General features: G+C 41.4%; 1 protein-coding gene across 8 annotated transcripts in view; it reads left to right on the top strand.

Annotated features, from left to right (window-relative positions):
- Positions 1-12,591, top strand: part of EPB41L4B (erythrocyte membrane protein band 4.1 like 4B) — a 169,666-nt gene that overhangs the window by 84,200 nt on the left and 72,875 nt on the right. The window lies entirely within an intron of this gene.

The raw sequence follows: 12,591 nt of genomic DNA, 5'->3' as shown, positions 1-12,591 counted from the left end.
GTTCCACCTCATCCTGTGTTGCTATGTGTGATTTGGGTTGTTGCTCAAGGTGCACTGAACAAGTGACAGACTGCAAGAAAAAGACAGCTCAAGGCCCAGGTGGTCCTGTAAGTGTTAAAAAGCCTCAGGCGCATCGGGGAAGAACAACCTGTGGGCCTTGTGCGCTCTGCAGTTTGTGTGTGTCGCCTCGAGGGAAGCACTTGTCATTCTGCTCCTCTGGAAAAGGAGCCCACACATTCTGCACTCCCTTTTCACTTGTTCATCCCTCATCCTCCCTGCAGAAATCTGAACCAGCCAAGTCACTGAGCGATCAGCTAGGTAAGAAGAGATCAATGTCCCTATCCTTCTTCCTCTAGACGTAGATGGCTTCCTGTAGCAAATGGGCTGGGATGCAGCTGGGGAGAGGGAGCATATATGCCTGATTCCTCTCTGACCCCAGTACTGCTCTCACCTGTGCAGCTTACACCACCCGAACAAAGGTGGATGTGGGTGGTACCTGTCTTAACAGGGTAGTATAAAAGAGTTGCTTTAAATGTTAAAAATCAAATTGATGTTTTTTCCTAAAATTAGCACAGTCGTAACTCAAAGCTGTTTGTTTTTAACAAGTCATAGAGCTCTTGTGATGCTAAGATTACAATTTTTTGTTTGAAGCAACACAAAACACTGAAGCTGAAACCAGATTACATGTAGGGAGGGGAGCAAAAAGAAAAGTGGAACATGTTTGGTTAAGTCTGTTGTTAAACACAGCAGCAATTTTTATTTAAAATATTGGGAAAGTTCTGTCAAAAAAAATCAATACTGCTTCTTAATTTTGTGCTGCTTCAGGAATCCTCTGGTAGCTTATAGGCACAAACTCAATATAGGAACTTGATGGCCCTGGTATATGAGTGTTTATACACTGAATGACTGAATTACTTTACCTAGGAGTTTCTCATGAGGAAATGCTGCACAATTTTTACCAAAAAGCATGTTGCACAGTCATTCTAAGTCAACACATTCTAAATGTGTTCTAAATATACACAAGGAGGTTTGGGGTGTTTTAGTTTTTTTGTTGCTTTTTTTTTGAAAAAGCCTTGAAGATTGCTAAAAGGAGGTAACATCTTCTTAATCCAAATGAAACGTGTTCTCAGGGGTACCCATTGAACTGCATGTGCAAATTTTCTCCACCCTGTTCTGAAGTGTGTTTGTTGTCTGAAACCTTCTTTTTACAAATCCAGCATACAGTTAGAATCTTCTGTAATTTGATTGCAGGTGATAAACACTATCCCTGGATCAGCTTGGGGGCAGGGGAGCTGGAGGGGAAGTCTGAGTATAGCGATAGGCATTGGAGAAAATACATTGTTCTGAAGTCCAACATGGAATTGCTTCTTCCATCTGCTGGAGAATTAATTGATACACCTGGCTGAGGGTATCTTTTGATCATCTCTCTGCACGCCTTCTTTCTGTGCTTAATAAAGCTGGAAACCAGGTCTTCCCTAGCAGATCTTAGGCCTGGCTCTACACTGTATGTATTTGGATTTGCAGAGGGATTATCTTTGCCTTGTAATAACCCATAATCCCATGTCCTCTCCCCAAGGAACTGCTGGGGGAGCTGAAAAGCTGGTGACTCTGTGACACCACATCTGTAACACAAGCTGAAATATATCGCTTTTCAGTCCCAGCCAGGCCCTGGTATGCAAACTAATGACTAATATTGAATACTGAAATATGATACCTGAAATACAATACTGAAACTGTTGTCACTTTGAATATATTGTTTTAGTGTGGGCTTTTTCATCAAACTTTCATTTTCAGCTATTTTTCTCTAGTTGATGTGAGTCACAGGCAAAGTGAACAAAGGAATCAGGTTTTATAATGCATTTCTAAAGCTGCCAGTGAGGGGTTTGCATACTTTAAGGAAAGGATTAAGTCCTTCTGGACCCTGTTATCATTGAACCCATGTGCAAACTGATCAAGAGGAGGATTGTTTTCTCACATTGTGGATGGCAACAAGGCATATATTATGGCCTGGTGATGTAAAATGTGATTTTCTATTCCTCTGAGTCAGCACTGCAGAAGATGTCTTTTCAGCTTGCAAGAGAAAGAGTGTCAGGCCTTCCAAGTAATGTTGAAAATGGAACTTCAGGTGCAGGCAGGGAATGAGCTGGGGAACATCAAAGGCAGCAGGGGAAAAATGAAACCAAGTATATCACCTGCTTCTCAGGCATCAGAGTTGGTGAGATGGGGCTCTCTGAGAGAGAGGAGACAGTTCAGCACTGCAATCATATCTTTTTAGAGGAGAAATCTTTTCGGTTTGTGTATCAAGCAGGCAGACTTCTCCCTACCTCTAAGGAGAGAAGTTTTGATGCACATCCATCTAACCTGACATTCCACTTCTTCGGAAAGAATGTTGACAATGAGAAGTTTTTCTATTGCTCTGAAACAGGGAACCAAGGAAAACAGACTTGTAGGGCAAATGCTGTCATTGCAGCATTGCTAGTGGCAGCAAGAGACTGCTGGTGCCAGAGCTGCTACATACCAGCATTAATGGACATAAATTAGGAAGTGTAATTTTTTAATTGACCTCAGACTCTGTGTGTTGTGCTTTGAAAGGGCACTGATCCACCAGGACCACTGATCCACCCTGGCTTCTTTTGTTAAGACAGAAGTTTTATGTGCTAGCCGTGAAACCTTGAGAGCCACCTTGAACTAACAATCTGTACCATAACCAAACTTTTGCTACATTGTGAGGATGGAGATTTTGAACTGTTTCAGAATAAATAATTTTTTCTTATGTTACAGTCAAATTGCACGTGCTTAGAAAATCACAATGCTCTTATGCTGCTCCCAAATTTTAGTGCCAAAGAGCCTGCAGGAAAATCAGTCATCCTTCCCAGCGGGTGCATAGAAGGATACAGCTTTTGGAAAAAAAACAGTCCTAGTCAAATCAGCTCAGAAAAAACACATAAAGAGGTGGGCCACACTTTTCTGTCTACCTCCTGCAGTACATGGCAAAGCATTGTGTAGTGATCATGAAGAAGTTGTTTGGCTTTCCTTGTTTTCTACCTACTGTTGTACCTTGAAGGGACTGGCCAAAGAGTTTCCCTTCCTCAGTGTATGTGCTGTTGCCACTGCATCGCCAAAAGAAAGCACAACAAACAAAAAACCCAAAAAAACCCCCAACAGATAATTCAGTTGGAGTTCTTCCATTGGTATGAATAATTTCCAGTAATAAAGCTACAGAGTAAATGCTGTTCTCAAGCGCTTACTAATGACTGTTTCATGACTGTGCTTTAAAGCAAAACAACTTACTTTCACACAGCTGACTTCACAAGTGTTAATCTGAATTTAATTGTAAAGTTCACATTGTAAAGTCAGGCCTCCCTGTGTGCTTCCCCTGCAGCTATGAGTATCTTGCTATGGAAGGTACAAGCATGTCTGTAACAACTTGCATATTGCTTTTAGTTATGCATGTAATATACTTTCAGTTTTGAACAGGAAGAAGAAATTTCAAAAAAACCAAAAACCTTTATCTTCCATCCAGCCTTTCTAAAGATTATTTTCTTCCCCTTCAGTTAGAATCTTGGAAGACTTGGCACAAAGATTGGTGGAGATAAGAAGTTCCACAGCCTGACCCAATGTTACTTCTTTGTTTGTGTATTTTTGTATAACAGCTTTCTAATGGCTGTGGGATGCTCCTTTGGGTTTGGTGGCGCCTTATCTTCTATGATCTGTTGCCTGTATCTCTTCAGAAGCAATCTAGTTTGTCACTAGCAGAAGAAGCATTTATGATGACTGCCTTAATCATCACGCCCTCTCAGAACTGAGGAATCTGCCAATTTAAAATTAAGATAAATGTTGAGCTGTGGCTATGGGAACAAGTGGAAGTGCCCCTAGGGTTCTGTTTTCAAATTGCCTCCACAATTATATTTCCACCATGGACGTACTATCTTTGTAGTGTGCTTGATTTTTTTTTCTTTTCCATTTTCAGCTTTCTCTTTCTTTTCCTCTTCCCTTTCCTCTTCATTTTCCTTTCATAGCAGTAGTAGTATAACCTTTATCTTTAAAATTATCAAACAGCAAAATCTGCAGCTCATCACACAAATGATGTTTTGGATTACACAAGAACAGGTGTTTCATACAAGAGCAATTTGGAAAACCTCTAGTTTCTGACTTATCAATATCTTATATTGATGGATTCTAAAAAACACTATTTCTTTTTTTTAACTGAGGCAATGAAAAACGTCTACTTTCCGAGTCACAACAAAAATGAAAGAATTAGCCACACCTAATTAGAAGTAGGAAGTACTGATCTAATGCAATTAAACTCCGGATAAGAAGCTAATTATTTATAAGTTACTTTTTCCTCCCTAAACCCATAACACTGTGCTGGAGTTATAATCACAGTAGCTTACCTGCCATTACCAATTTCTGCAATTTTGTCTTCCTTAGAGAAGTAGAAATACAAATCATTAATGAATCTCCAGTGCTCTCTAAATTGTGTAATTGCACAGTAACGAACTCAGTACCTAAACAGATGTCAAGAGTGGCTGTTTCTTTTCATCTCCAGGGGCTAAGACCTTGGATATTAAGGCCTTGCTGGCAAGCAGCAGAGCCAGCACTACAGTGCCTCTGAGCTGAGTTTTTCTCATCGGTAGGAATATGGGAGTCAAACAGGAAGGAAGAGCTCAGGAGAAAAATGGGTCAGGCAAACAAAAAGCCCAAGTAGAGTGTTTAGGAGAAGCAGAGTTTTACAGTGTTATGTGCAAAAGAAAGGAACTACAAAATGAAAAGCAATGGATTCTGCTAGAAACTCTGAGAATGGTGAAGAGGAATGAAAGCAGCAAGGGAGCTTTGTGATTTCAGCATCTGTGTCTTCAGTACCTGGGGCTTTCTGAATCAGCAGCGAGGCTGACTTGAAGAAAACTTCAAGGAACTTGAATGTAAAATTGGATGCTGCTTCTGTATCAAAATTTCAAGCCCAGGAGACCTTTGTTTGTTATTACTCATTTTCAGTTTCAATGGTTGCGTTTAATGTTTGTGTCTCATTCTCTATTTCTGACTTTAAAAAAAAAAACTGTGAAAATGGCTGTAAAGGTAAAATGAACAGTTTTCTGCTGTAAGTCAGATGAGTTGCCCAAGTATTAAAGGGAGAAGCTGCCCAGAGATAGGGCAGAGATTGCAAGTATGTAATTAAGAATGGTCTTGCTGTGCTGAGGATTGATTTTGTACTACTTTTACATGTTAATACTGTGTTTTAAAAAGGGCAAAAGTCTATAACCTAAAAAGAAGTAATTTCCGTGGCAATGGAGTAGGTTGTGTTCACGCTGGACTTTAAAGTTATGGCAAATTACTGCAAATTCACAAGACAGCATGTTTTTTGTAAAGCATTGGCACAATTCAGAATCAGAATAATTTAGAAGCAAGAGAAATTAACAGTTTGGTTAATTTATTTTAAAACAACTTTTTTTCCCAAGGAATTTCAGCTTAGTAAGGATGGAGACAGAAAAGAGATTTTGTAAGATGAGAGCATATTGTTAAGGGAAGATAAATCCAGTGGATTGGCTTCAAGGCTAAAGGGATTATACCTTTCTAATCTGCCAGATGCAAGGCTTCTGTAGTTCCTGGCTTCACAGCCCAGGATGAGATGCTGAGCATTCATTCCAGAAATGTAAATGCTCACTGAGCACCCACTCAGCCAGCCTTGCTGAGGAGCAGAAGAGAAGGGCAGTACCTTGAGCAGCATCTGCATACACAAACAGCAGCTCACAAATGTGGGGCAGCACCGAGAGCTCCATCCTCGATGCAAACAGAAAATAGGACTACAGTTGAGAAGATGCCCTGGACTGTGGTGATCAGAGCTTGACCAGCCAAGCTGACTGACCAGCAACTTGCTTACATGGGGCTGGTCACTTTTCTCACGTGCATCCTGAATGAAATTCATCCTGCACATGAATTCACCTCTTTCCTTTCTCTTGTCTCCTTGCAGGTACCCCTGCTTTTTCCTTGCATTGCTTCTAGTTTTGCTAAGTCCATACTCAAATGTCCCAAGGCTTTCACAGTAGTTTGGACATTACACAGAGTTACTGATATAGTTCTTAGCCAGTGCTGGTCTTGCATGGTTTTTCTCACCCAAGAGACCCTGATACTCCCCCTTCAGAGCTCTGTGATGGCCATTGCTCATGTATCCCTACCATAAGTACCTGTGAATTCCAGCAATCCTTCTGGGCATGCTCTATAGCATTTTTTAGCTGCTTTTGCATTAATCTTAAATGTCCAGCAACTTCTGTCACATCCTGTGATGTCTCATGTACTCCTCTCTTAGCTGAGCCTCAGCCTGTGCCTGCTTCTCTCTGCATCCTTTGGCAGCAATGTGATACTGAGCACAGTGGAAATGAGACAGGGATGTGCTTAGCTCACGGGACCTGAGTTATTTAATGAGTTAAGCAGTGGGAAAAGCTGCACCATGGCTAGCAATCTGAGATCAGCTGCAGGCTACCTCAGAGGCCACAGTTCCTTGCTTGGCTTTGCTCTTGTTTTAACCTGAGCTATCTTGCTTGGATTATCCACCCTACGTTGTTTTATTTCCTATGGACAAGGAAATCTGCCTTTGTCTCTGTCTGAAAGGGGAAGACAGCAGACTTGAGGGAGGATCTTGTTGGTCTTAGAAAATTTTATGTCTGCTTTTCAGAGTTTTCTCATCTACAAGGACATCTGGGACAATGAATTTTTTTTGACAGGTGATTAAATATCATTAGCTATTGTTAGTGTTAATTAAAAGCATTTGTAAATTAAGAAAAGCACACTTAGTTCCCCAGTGGGCATATTTTGCATGACAGTTTTGCAAGACAGTATTTTTTTAATGATCTTTATGCAGATAAGGTGAAATCTATGAGGACAATGTCTTTATTAAGTCAAGATTTGTTCCTTAGTATTTTATTAGAACATGCTTTGCTGCGGGCTTTATTCTTGTGGAGAATTCCAGATTAGTTTTGCTTCAAAACTTAGTTCAGCATCATGTGTCCTACAGCAGGCTTCCGTCACCATTTATTAATATATTTTTCCCCTATTATAATTTTCTCTTTAATTTCAAGGTTGTCTGGGAGCAGGCTGCTGGCTGCCTGCTCTCCTTTCTGAGGTGTCGCTAGGATTGGATGGGGACTGTGGATCATTCCTGGCAGCAGGGAAAGAAATCTGCAACACAATTTTCCATGCCTTCCCTGAAGGAAGCAAATGGGCCAGCTGTGATGTTCTGGGTCAGAGCAGAGCATGGAAGTATAATTGCACTGTTATCTTTAGTTACAGTTCACACAACTCAGGAAGCCAATTCTGGCCAGCAAAGAGATCTTGGTTACATCTTGGTCAGGTGCAGGAAGAAAAAAAAACATAGGTTTGGTTTTAGTGATCCCAGTTTTCCTTTACTTAGGAATATTCATTGCTTTATATGTCCCAGTCCTTGGTTGCAAAATGAAAGTTCGCCCTCTCTCCTGTTATTGCAGTCATCCTGCTGTGGTCTGTGTTCCCTTCTCATGTAATGCTGGGTCAAGTCTTTTGCTTCAGTCCAATAGCCCTGGCCATTAAGTGATATCCACACATACTGCCTTCTTCCTATCCCCTCATTCTTTCCTCTCCACAGGGACATTTTCAGAGAATGCAAAATTCCTTCTCTCTCTGTGCCACTTGCCATGCTTCAGCAAAACAAGTGGTATGTGAGATTCTAAACATGACTAAAGGAAGTTTAGCTAAAAGTTCATTGTAGTTTATTTGGTTGGGTGTTTTAACTGCTTTTGAAGCATGGGCAGGGAATTAACCCAGAGTCTACCCTCCTTCATCCCAGTAAAGGGAGATACTAAACCCAAAAATGAATATTTGGCTTAGCATAGCTGTTAAGTCTCCTCCCCCTGGCTGCCACACTGAAGTTTCACACGCAGTGGCTGCTTTCTTTACGTGTACATTAATACACATATATGTTAACAGGCATTGCAACACTTCCCCTGGCTGCCATTTGGGTGCGCATGTAAAGCCCATTTGGATGTTGGAGAAGGTATTGTAATGATACGGCGATGGGTGATACATCTCCCAGCACATTCAGTGCAACGCCGGCAGTGTGAATTTTTGCTGCCAAAACCTGTGCAAATCTCCACCAGGCTTGCTCTGAGCTACAGATGGGAGAGGACTGAGAGTGGTTCTGAAGATGTTTGTGGAAAGTTTGAGGATTTTTAAATATTGGAAAATTGCAGTGGTTTGGTGCAGGAGGAATGTTCAAAGCAAATAGAGGTGGGTGTGGTAATTGTTGAAGGTTATTTATCACAACCAGACCTAGAAGCCTGGGATTTTCAGCCATGGTAGGGAAGGTCTAAACTCTTAGAGTCATCCACAGGGCACAATAGTTTGAGCCTGCTTTCTGCTATTGCCCCTCCAGCCTCCCCATGGAGAGGAGAGAAGAAAGTCTCCCCATTTGCTCTCCACGTGTAACTTCAGACAGGTGGAAGATGGCTAGAGGAAGAGTGGGGAAAGAGAGGCATGGGCAGGGTGCAGGAGTAAGCCTGCTCTTACAGGTGCAAGATGTTTCTGCAGGGCTGCACCACTATATTCTGCAGGAGAATGAGGCTGGTAGCTGGGACGATGGCATGGAAAGGCAATTATGTTTTTTAAAAAACCCCTTGTCACTCACAGGTTACACCAAAATGGGAGTCCTTGCATACCGGGCCTGTAATGTATGAGAGAAAAGTCCTGATCAGGTATTGATCTTAGCACATCAGAAAGATTAGGGCACAGTTCAGAAGGGAAAGTCTCCCCATTTGCTCTCCACGTGTAACTTCAGACAGGTGGAAGATGGATAGAGGAAGAGTGGGGAAAGAGGCATGGGCAGGTGCAGGAGTAAGCCTGCTCTTACAGGTGCAAGATGTTTCTGCAGGGCTGCACCACTATATTCTACAGGAGACTGAGGCTGGTAGCTGGGACGATGTCATGGAAAGGCAATTATGTTTTTTAAAAAACCCCTTGTCACTCACAGGTTACACCAAAATGGGAGTCCTTGCATACCGGGCCAGTAATGTATGCGAGAAAAGTCCTGATCAGGTATTAGCACATCAGAAAGATTAGGGCACAGCTCAGAAGCAATGTTTGTGCTCTTAGGTAGGAGTGATGCAACAGCTGAGATTGTGGGGCTGGAAACCTGGCCAGATTAGGAAAGGATCTGATGCTCTTGAGGATCACATGTTAAACATGGGTCAACAATTCCAGACTATATAAAAAATGTCATGTTCCTGTGTATAAAGAGGAGTAGATCCTGTAGGACACGGGAAGCAACGCTTCCTCTTTGAAATTCAGCTGGAATGGGGAGTCCGGAATGGGGAGTCCAGTTCTTATCACCACATGTTCGAAGCAGAGCAAGGGGCAGCTGGGTGGACAGGGATGACAAAATGTCCCAGAGCTGTATGGAATGTGCAGCCTGTGAGGGGGCAACTGAGGAATTCAGAGCTGTTCAGATCCTGAGGGGAGGTGTAAAGGGCCATTTTCAAAAACACGGGTTTCTGTAGCAAGAATTAACCTCCTTACTGTGTCTGTGATAGATGGGAGATGAAATAGTGGCTTAAATTGCAGTAAAGGAGACCAAATAAACAAAGAAATAAGTGTAGACATGCTGAGACACTGAAATTGATTGCACAAGAGGGTCATGGAGTCTCTGCTAGTGAAAGTGTTGGAGGTTCAGTTCAGGTAACACGGGCCCACGTGTTTGGTTTTGAAGGCCTTCAAAAACTTTTCTGTTCCCCATTTTCCTACATGCTCTTAAGACTGTTGTGTGTGTGAATTCTATACTAGAGACATAGTTTGGTAAAGCAGCAGGTGACTCGAACACATGAAATCTAAGAATGTCAACTGAAAACAGCTTTTTGGGTAAAGTGTGAGGAGTGTAAAACTGAGACAGAGGACTAGTAATGTAAATGAAAACTGTAAAATAGAAAAGGAAATTAGTAGGTGTGTGTTATTTGCCTTGTTCCTCAATGTGCTGCCTTTTTGGTCATAAGGAAGTAATTAATGTGAATTTGAGACTAAAGGCAGCACTAACCTTCTTGTGAACACTGAGTGGCCTTTTTGAAGGTTCAGCCTGCAGAAACTGAATCCTCAGGAGAGCTTTTTCCTGAGTGAAGGACAAAGAAGAAAGAAATGTTTGCTTCCTTTGCACACTTGCCTGTAGGGCCCTGCCTCATTTTCCTTGAAAGACAGGGGACGTCTGTATAGAAAACAGCTCAAGCTTGTTGAGAAAGCCACACAAGTAAATAACAGCAGAGAAAGAGGAAACCTGCAAGACAGCCAACTGATGTTTAAAAAGTAAACCAAAGGTGTGATATTGGCATACTAGGATGGCCAGAAGGCAGGTGCAAGAGAAAGTATGAAAACTGCTACCTGTCTATATAATGCACATAGTCTGAGAGCATTACTTGATGTCTGCAGAGCAGGTATAAATTCCTGGAGGTCAGGAGTATGAACACTTTAGAATATGATCAAAAAGTTGCTTCACTGAAAGTAGTGATTTATTTACATCAATAGATTGGGAAGAATACATGAGCATGTTTTCTATTTAGGTAAGCCGGATAGAAGCAAGCAATAGAAAGCAAACAAAAGGATACATTGAGTGGAAAAGTGTCAAGTCTCTATATTTAAGACAGTGGAAGAACAGAAAAGTGAAAAACATGTGATAGGAGATAATAATGATGTCACCTTGTAGAAACTACAGTAAGATACCTAATATCCCCCTAAAATATATATGAGAGAGTACATAGAAAAGGGATTTGGACTACTAATGATATTTTTGTTTGGGTGCTGTCAGCCTTTCTAGTTGGCTAGGTCTGTGGCTGCTGCAAAGCCTATTGTTTCTGGTTGCTCAGTAACTCCTTTGTAGTGATGGTATTTGTGCAAATTCCCAGCCTCATATGCATCGGACGTGCAAGCGTTGGCTGACCCTGAGATAAGTTTGCCTTGACATCTGTCAGTTGCTAGAAGAGTGCAGATGACCACACGCTTTTACATGGCCGGCAGTTTGAACGTGGGATTTCACATTGGAGAGCGCTGCCTGGGTAGTGACACCCTGCCTGGAACTTTGTGACCTGTTGTCCTCAAGGATTTCAGTGCATAGCTGAACATCAGCTTTGCTGGGCTAGCTCTTTACTACTTTGATGCAATGCTCTCCCTGCTTTTTACATTTTACGTGTTACTCTCCTCTCTGGAACGTCAAGAAATACATCTAGAGAATTTGGTGCACATTTGCCCTTGTGCCAGAGGTCAATTCAGTTGGCTCGTTCAGTTGCTCAGCTCCTTCTCATTTCAGCATGGAAGATACCTTGGGACCATAGCAGTATGAGGAGTCAGTGTAAGGATTTGGTGTGATTCATTTTGAAAAGACCAACTGACCAATCTGCCAGTGGGTGAAATGAAACTCCCAACATGTAGGGGTTTGTGTCTTCAAAAAAATTGAATCAGATGGAAAAAAAAAAATAAAAATGTGCTGAGGCTCCAGCCCCAAACTCATTTCCCGGCAGGGTTTTAACCATGTGAACAAAACCACCTATCCTCTCAGTCAAAAAATGTCACGCCAATCCAAGGCCCTTGAAGGGAAAGTGCAGGAGAGCTGCTACAATTAGTGTGCAATCTCATTAGCCTGTACCATTTTCCCCCTGTAGGCACTTGCTTGATTTGATTATAGCAGTAAAGATATAGTGCAGTTTGGAAAGACAGACCAGTCCTGCATTATTTGAGCTCACAAAAGCTGTCCCCTGTGGATCAGACACCTATTTCTATTGTTTCCTTAAGGCAAGAAAGCCATCAGAAGTGCCTTTATTGGCAGCGGTTGCTTCATGCAGGGAACCTGCCAAGATTAATATACACAACATTCCCCTGCCCGCCTCCTGCTTTCAAAAAGTAACCAGCATAAAAGTATTATTCAATTAGTACCCAGTCAGAAACCTCATGTTGTCTGAAGTTGTTACTAAGAAGACAGTGGTTATTAATGATGTACCAAGCTGCGTGTTTCAGTAGAACTTTGGAAATTATACAGATGTGTTTATTTACAGATGACTGGTTAACTTTGCTTTGAATCACTAAGTAATCTGCAGAAAACATATGCAGCAAGTATCTTAGGTATAATTTATTCATTGTTCCTTTAATTATTCGGTTTGCCTTCATTTCATGTTGTCAGGTTTTTGGCTGCTGTTATTAATAAAAGCAAACTGAAACCCATGCAGCTGAAGATATAATTTCTTTAGCATATTTCAAATAGGCAGGGGATTCATCTTTTGTTGAAATTGATTGATTTACTGCAACTACTGTCTAATGCACTACTATAGAATAAGTTAAAACCTTATAAAAATTTTAAGCACTCCTCTGAGGAAAGCACATTCAAGTCGTTTGCAATATCTGTGTAGAGTTATCTCAATCTTTTTTGTTTGCTGGAATGGAGAGAAAATATCACTTCTAGAAATTTATCATAATTTCAAACAATAAACTGAAATAGTATCAGTTAAAGCTAATGAAGAAAAGCAGCACTGTAATTTGTCACCTCTCAGTTAGAGATGATGACTTAAAATGTCAATGTGTCCCTGTTTGTGAGCT

This window comes from Passer montanus, unplaced genomic scaffold (genome assembly GCF_014805655.1).
Source record: "Passer montanus isolate IOZ18808 unplaced genomic scaffold, ASM1480565v1 scaffold24, whole genome shotgun sequence".
NCBI lineage: Eukaryota > Metazoa > Chordata > Aves > Passeriformes > Passeridae > Passer > Passer montanus.
Note: the sequence above shows the minus strand (reverse complement) of the source record. Positions and strands in the feature narration are given on the sequence as shown.